The following is a 7,715-nucleotide window of genomic DNA, read 5'->3' as shown; positions in this document are numbered from 1 at the left end:
TTTAGAGTTGTGATACCAATTTTCTCAATGTTTTTTCTATTATGAACATTAGTATTATATATCTTTTAAAGCATTTTCATATTACACAATCATTCTTTGTGTATTTTCTGAGTTTTTGATATGCAGATGGTGTGTTATTTTCAAGAAAATTAATGCAAGAACTTCACCTTTCTTAGTTTCATTCTGATTCTCATCTCCTTCTTATATTATCTATAATGTTTTTGTGTTTGAGAACAAAGAGCTTGAACTCAGTTGCAATCCCTTAAGGTTGTATATTAGAATAGATTTGCTATTGTAACAAAGGGCCAAGTAAATGCTTATTTATACTGATAGGGTTACAAGTTACACCAGAAGGATATTATCATAAGTATGAGAGTTTTTATAAAGATTGATGCATGTTTGCAAGTCAAATAGATAGATCATATGCCTAAATATATGAGTATATTTTAGGTATCCATCTACATGTTAAGGTTTAGTTGATGCCCAATGGATAAGGGACTGGTCAACTTGAAGGATACATGTTCTCTATTATTGCATAGTTGGATGATGTTGAGATACAAATCTTAATCGAATATCTTTCCTTTTGTGTTTAAGAGTTAAAAGAGTTTTCTCTCACTTAGTTTATTAGGTTCATGTGCTCTATTATCAGCTATTTCACCAATGAATGCTTGCATAAACATAGAAGATTAAAGGATTTTATCTATTTTCCAAATTCAGTTGCATGCCTTTACACTAATACCAAATAAAGAATCTGAGGTCCACCCACCTAGGTCTAACAGAGCCTAAAGAAAAAAAAGAATTTATCCTTATAGTGGCCCAAGACTACAGTCAGGTGCATCCATCATAGGAATTTGCTAACCTTAGATGTATTGGTCTAGTTTCTTGGTTATTTCCAAAAGTGTTAAATCAGGAGCCAACAATGTGATGAATGGTTTACTTTACTGGGGTTGGATTTGAAATAGTACGTTGACCAGTTAGGTATGTATACCTGAGGTTTGGGTAGTGATTAGTTTATGATTTTGTTATGTATGTTATTTGGTAATTATCTTTTATTCCCAACCATTGTGATGTATTCACGTAATTCTATGATGAGTTTTGATCAATTATTTGCTAGTACTTTCTAGTTGCTTGTTTAGGACTGGGGTGAAAAGTGTGATTTTCTTGGTGTAACCTATGAGGTTTTGATCAATTATTTATTGGTGTTTTCTAGTTTCTTGTATAGGATTGAGGTGAATATTGTGATTTTATGAGCTTATGGTAGGTTATATATGTGTATATTGGGAAGTGGCTTGCAATGGAGGCCGAAGCTCTAAAGAGGTGGCATGGGTAACCTATTGTAAGTAGTATTAATAAGTGATAACATTTCATTAAATGGGTTAAAATGAATTAACAAGAGTCAATTTTTTACCTTGCCCATACCTTAAGTGCTAGTATAGGCTAGGATGGGAGTAGAGAGGATGCTTGGTTGTGACCTTTCCTCATTAGTATGCCGTGTCTATAAGAAAGGATATCAATGTCACATAGAGTCACTAGGGGGTCAGAGTCCAGAGAGGTCACCAAGGTAACCTTAGAGTTGGCTCATGCGATGATGCTTTTCCACTTACATAGTATATTTCCTACATGTCTTTGTTGCCTCTAGGTTTAGATGTTACTTGTGTCTTGGTACCTTTGAGATAGATTACTATCAATATTTCCTTGACCTAGATGATGGTTATGATTTTTGAGGTTGATATCCATATGGGACTTGAGATTATCTCCTTAGCATGGTGGGAGTGGGCCATTTAGGTTCCATGAGGTCAGGTGGTAGATACCATTGAGATCTAACAACTAGAAGTACTTGTGTAGTTGTACTTTCCTTCTAATCTTGTGTTTATGTTCTTTGGTCATACTCTAATGTATTGTACTTTATTATTGGAGATCTTATGAGATGTTATATTTATTCATGATGTATATTATTTTAGCTTTTCATACCCTGTGACTTGTACAGAGGATGATTATGCATTGGGGTTATGCCATGTGGCATCTTATGTAATTGTATATTATTTCATTAGATTCGTACTTATGGTTATTCTATGATGTAGATTTTGTTATGTATTGGATTTAATCTTAATAAAACTTATATATGTGATTCAACGTCATGGAACCCTTGAGAGATGTAATTTGTTTGTTATTTGTTTGTATGTATGTGAGTTATTGCTTCTTCTATGTTATCTCTTATTATTTTAATCTTAAAAAAAAAATTGGAAAACTTAGTGACTTTTTAGGTTAATTTATTTTAGGCTCCCTAGCAGGGTATTACATTATGGCACTTCTTATTGACTATGATTTGTCCAATGTAGGATAACCAATAACTTGGCATATGATGACCTTGTTAATCTTGATCGATTCACCCTCTAACCATAGCTTCATGTCATGTACTCTACTTAACACAATCTTTATCCACTCAACTTTAAAAACCTTTGAAAAGGCTAGGACACAGGTCAACCCTTTCTTAGAAACTATTTTTTACTCATCCTTCAACACTCCATTATCACACAATTTATCATATGTTTCATGAAGTTCAATCTCCAGTTTCTCCCACTTTACACATATAGCATGATCGTACATCATGAACCATTAATACCCTTGGTGGAATTGACAATAGGGCACCAAACTCATCACCAATCAATGTAGTATTAGGATATTCCTTGAAATTTGGTGGGGTACACTAATCATTCCTCACAATTTGTGCATTTCTCTCCTTCAACATTTCTTTTACAGATGCAAACACAAATGATGTCATTTCTTAAATAGGGGTTTATCAAATTTTATTTAACAACTTAACTCAGCCCTAAAAATTTTACTTATTGTGATCTTCCTATTCATCAATGGCATGCTGTGATTTTCTTGTTGTATTGTCGAAATCACCTTTATCACCTTTGAATCACTTGTGCTCTAAAAATTGCTTGGTAAAATGAAAATGAATACCAAATTTTGATATATGCCTTCAATTTGTCCATTTAGGCCTACAATAAATGTGTTTGAACTCAGATAGGTGCATAATAATTGTCTTGGCCTCTTGTAAGTTGTGTTTGTATTTATTTCCATTCAAATACTCAATCACTATCACCTTTCTTGGTCAATACCAATTTGTTTGGTCAATACATAGCTCGATCGATGTAAGCTCTTAGTTTATATTACAATGCTTGGTCAATACAAACTGTATTACTAATGCTCAACACTTGATAGTGCAACTTACCCCATTACCCAATACTTCTTGCAAATTTTTCCTAATGCATCTTGATTCATGTCGATGTGGAATTTTTGTTGGAATTACAATAGGAAAGGTAAACTTCTGGGGGGGGGGGGGGCGTAAATTAGTAGTTTAAACCTCGACCCATAAAACTTTCACCACACATCCATCTCATGCATTCAATGACTAAATTGTAAACTGTAAAGCATGTACATCTAAATCACATAAACATATAAGCATTCAAACACATATAACACCATATATGCTTACCTAGAAACCCTCCAATGAAAAGGTAAAACTAGGGTAGGGATGGCACCCAAAAATATTCACTGGTGTAGTAATAAAGTGTATCCAATGAAGGTTACAATGTTTTGACCATGAAACATGATCTACCCTGTAAAAGTTTTGCCCTATTAAAGGCTTACAAAGATTGCTAGGTCTTACCCTACTAGAGGATTTCAACACCCTATTAGAAGTGTGCTTGGTTAAAGGACTTTAACTTACAACTAAGTAAGAATCTTGTTAAAGGATTTCATATAGCTTGTTAGGACTACTTTATTAAGAGATTTTGACTTAAATCACCTATTAGAATGTCTCAGCATTGATCTTGTGGTCAGCACTTGATTTCTTGATAATAGATCACCTTTAAAATTATGTATTTTTTATCCTCCTTGATCAAATGTCTCTTTTTTGTATCCCTTTCCTTTCTTCTATTATGATCTAACTGATTCTGCAATGCAATCTCACTTCATAACTCCTTAGCGACCATGAATTATCTATTCGCGCATGCAAACTTCTCTTCTTCTCAACATAGATAGTTTAGGGTTTGTCTTCCTTAAAAATAATTTGGTGACTTAGGGTTAGGTATGAATCCATGACTCTAATTCAACCATTTTGCCACTTAAACCTTTCCTTTCTCTGATTGGCTACATTTAATTACATAGGGAATCCAATTGAGATTAGTCCCTATCTCCAAAATATCAAAATTCAATCTTAAGTCAACTCAAAAATGGTTTACATAGTTGTTTGTGCCATTATAAAAAAATATGTCAAAACTGTGTTACTCAGCATCTAAAGTCTCTGATGCTCAACATATACTATTCTCTATGTTGTGACTTAGCATCTATATTACTCAGCATGCACTGCTTGCTTGGCTCTTGTATCACTCAGCATACATTGTCTGCTCAGCTCTTGAGTGACTCAACACATGAGTGGCTTGGCACTCACTATGGACTTAGCATGCTCTATAATATACATGTTGTGCTTGGTATGTATTACTTGTTTGGCATAAACTAAGTAAATAACTTAAGTGTGTTGACACTCACTTGTCAAAACCAATCTGAGATCAACAATCTCCCCCTTTGACATGAGTGTCAAAAACACTTTACTATACATTAATATCCTTAATCTCATGAGCATAACATATCTCTAACTCATCTTATATAAAAACTTCAAAATTTCAATAAAGTTGTAACAGCTTAGATACCTCAAAATTTTGATAACTCCCCCTAATTTGATAGGTCTATTCTGTATCCAAAATTTTGTACTCCTACTAAGAAAATATACCTTAATTGATACTCTTTCATATGATACTTCTTGTATTGTGATGCTTGTGATGTTGGCTCTATTTTAGCTTAATCTATATTGTAACTCCCAATTCTCATTCTCCTTATATCTCCTTCAAAATTTTGTATCTCCCCAAGAATTTTGTTCTTCCCCTTTGTCTTATTCTCCTTCTCTTATATCTTACTTGATATTCTCTCCCTTTATTCTATCTCTCCCCCAAAATATTTCATCTCACCCTTTTGACACTTCTGTCAATGGGCTATACACTTATTGTATGTTTTTCCAAAAAACATTTATGGACATCTAAGATTATCTTGAGAGCTACATCCCAGTTTTCACATGCTACATCCAAATACTTGATTTGGATAGCAAGCTTGGCAGCAAGGTGGACTAGGTCATCTAATGTTGAAAGATGGGGGGTCTTTCTTCATTAAGGTTTTATCATAGCCTAGTTCCTTGTGCAAAATTTCCATATGAGGAGTCAAGGTGGTCTGGATGCTAATCGGTTTGTCCCTTATATTGGCCTCATCTACTAAAAATGTAGCTAATTGATTATGAGTTTGAAGCAATGTCCTAAAGTGCTTCTCACTCTAAGCTAGTGTCATTGGCAATTTTGCACTTGATGAACTTATCTAACTTTCCAAACTTAGAATGTGACTTCTGGTCTCTTGGGTGAAGAGTGTTAGATTACACAATTTAGTGTACAATGAGAAAATATTCTCAAGTACCTTCTTCACATTCTCAATCTTAGTTTCCAATGAAACTTGTGTTAGTGCTATGTCACTTGATATCTTTTCATTGACTTTGCTCTTAATTTTCTTTTCTAACCATTCTAGCAATTTTGCATTTGTATCTAGGTCAGCATCACTTGCCTTTTCCACTATGTTTGTCAATTGTTCAATCAGTGGCTTGGTCTCATCTAGAATTGGAAGACTAAATGCATCTAAAAAGATTTCTTTAATATCTTGTAGTGCTTGCTTTCATCTATGCTCCCTTCTAAGCATTTCTTGATGCTTTTTCCTTGCTAAGGCTTGTTGGCATATGCCCATTTGTTCTATAGTTGTATCATAGTCATACTTAGGTAGAACAATTTCTTCATCAAGGCTCACATCTCCATATTGGATTACTTCCTCTATCTTGGTTGTACTTGGGCTCAAAACTGAGATCTGCAATGGGGTTGCATCTATGCTCAACTTCTGAAGAATTTGAGTGGAAAGAGTGCCTGACGCTGGTAAGGTTGTAGACACCTAAATTTGATTACACTGCTTTGGTAATCTAATTTAGCCATTTTTAAAGGCATCATTAATTAAATTCTTATTTAATTAATCCTTTGCCATCCCTAGTTGATTAATTTAATTAATCATCTATAGTCCTAATTGATAAATCAAATAATCTATTATTTATCAATTAAATCCTTTTCTCCTATCTAATTCCAAAAATCCCCATTTATTAAATAAATCTATTTTATAAATGAAATCCTCAAATTCAAAAACCCCTAACCTATCTCTAATCCTCCATTTAGCCTAATCCACCCCATCCACCCATACTAACCAAGCTTAGCCACTAACTCACCCACCCTCATTAATGCCATCCACTTGCACATCTCTAACATCCCTAATCTAATCCTAAACCCAAGCCTAATCCACCCCCTAATGTTGTCACATTCCTTAAACAAGTTTAAGACTTTCCTAATCCAAACCAAAGTCTCCCCTCAAAAAACTCAACCACTAAGTCATGAGTGCTCTTACAAAACATAAAAGACTCTTACAAGCCCACTCATGACTCTTACACCCATCTTCCACACTCTTCCCTCTTCCACACTCATTCCTCTTACATCCCTCTTACATACTCAACCCCACTCATCATGCCTTTAACCAACCCTTTACCCTACCTTCTCACACTCATCCTCCTTGTGACAAGTGTCACCTTCCCATTGGTGCTAAACAAGCACAATCCATGTGCTCTCCTTTGAGTGCATCCTAGCCCTCCTTAAGCCTTCATCCATCCTTGCATCTAAGCCCTCCATCCCTCTACCCCTTAGCCTATAAATTGAATCCCATCCCAAGCCATTTCATCAACAATCTTTGAGCTAAAGTTACCATGCTATTTTGAGAACCAAAGCCATCAATCTTACCCTTATAATGCCAAATTGAGAGCTCACAAAGCTACCAATTTGCCATTACCCATCTCCATTGAAGCAGCTTTTGAGCATCTTGAGCATACATCCATAGCAAAAGGACACATCTACAGAATCCAGAAAGCATGGAGTGTTTTCTCTTGTGAGGTTTGCACTTCTTGTTTTCTTTCTTTGTCTAAGCATATATGTGAATTTAGTTTTTGGTTTGTGAATGTTTTTCAACTTTTTTCACGCAGTGTCGTCTCTGCAGTTTTAGCGTCTGCAACCTGTTCTGTCGTCTCCGCCACCGCCAATCCAAATTATCGTCTACAAAAATCCTCATCTGTGCAAATCGATGTCTCCGCCACCGCCAATCCAAATCATTGTCCACGAAACTTTGCATCTGCGCAAATCGGCGTCTCTGCTTGTCACCTATTTTCTGCGCCGCAAATCTGTTCTATCGTCTCCGAATACTAGCGTCTCTGTATTTCAGAGTCTTTGTATTTTGGCGTCTCCGCTTGATAGACTGTCATCTCTGCCTACTTATGTTGCATTTCTATTTGACTTTTAGTGGTTTCGTAGGATTTAGACCATTTTAAGCATTTTTACGCGTAGAAAAAACAGCAAAAAAAGTTAAAAGATTTTTTCCCATAGTTAAGCTCTCATTTTTTAAAATTTCGGCTAACTAACTAAATTGCTTTTTTTCTTGTCTCATTGCAGGTTGGAGCACATATGGAACCACTAACCATGTTTCTTGCAGGTTTTCATGTTGCTAAAAAATGAACTTGAATGTTTAACCAT

This window comes from Cupressus sempervirens, chromosome 4 (genome assembly GCF_028749045.1).
Source record: "Cupressus sempervirens isolate cs-2001-9-10 chromosome 4, ASM2874904v1, whole genome shotgun sequence".
In the NCBI taxonomy this organism is placed as follows: Eukaryota; Viridiplantae; Streptophyta; class Pinopsida; order Cupressales; family Cupressaceae; genus Cupressus; species Cupressus sempervirens.
The sequence above is the reverse complement of the archived record's forward strand: the minus strand, read 5'-3'. Positions refer to the sequence as shown.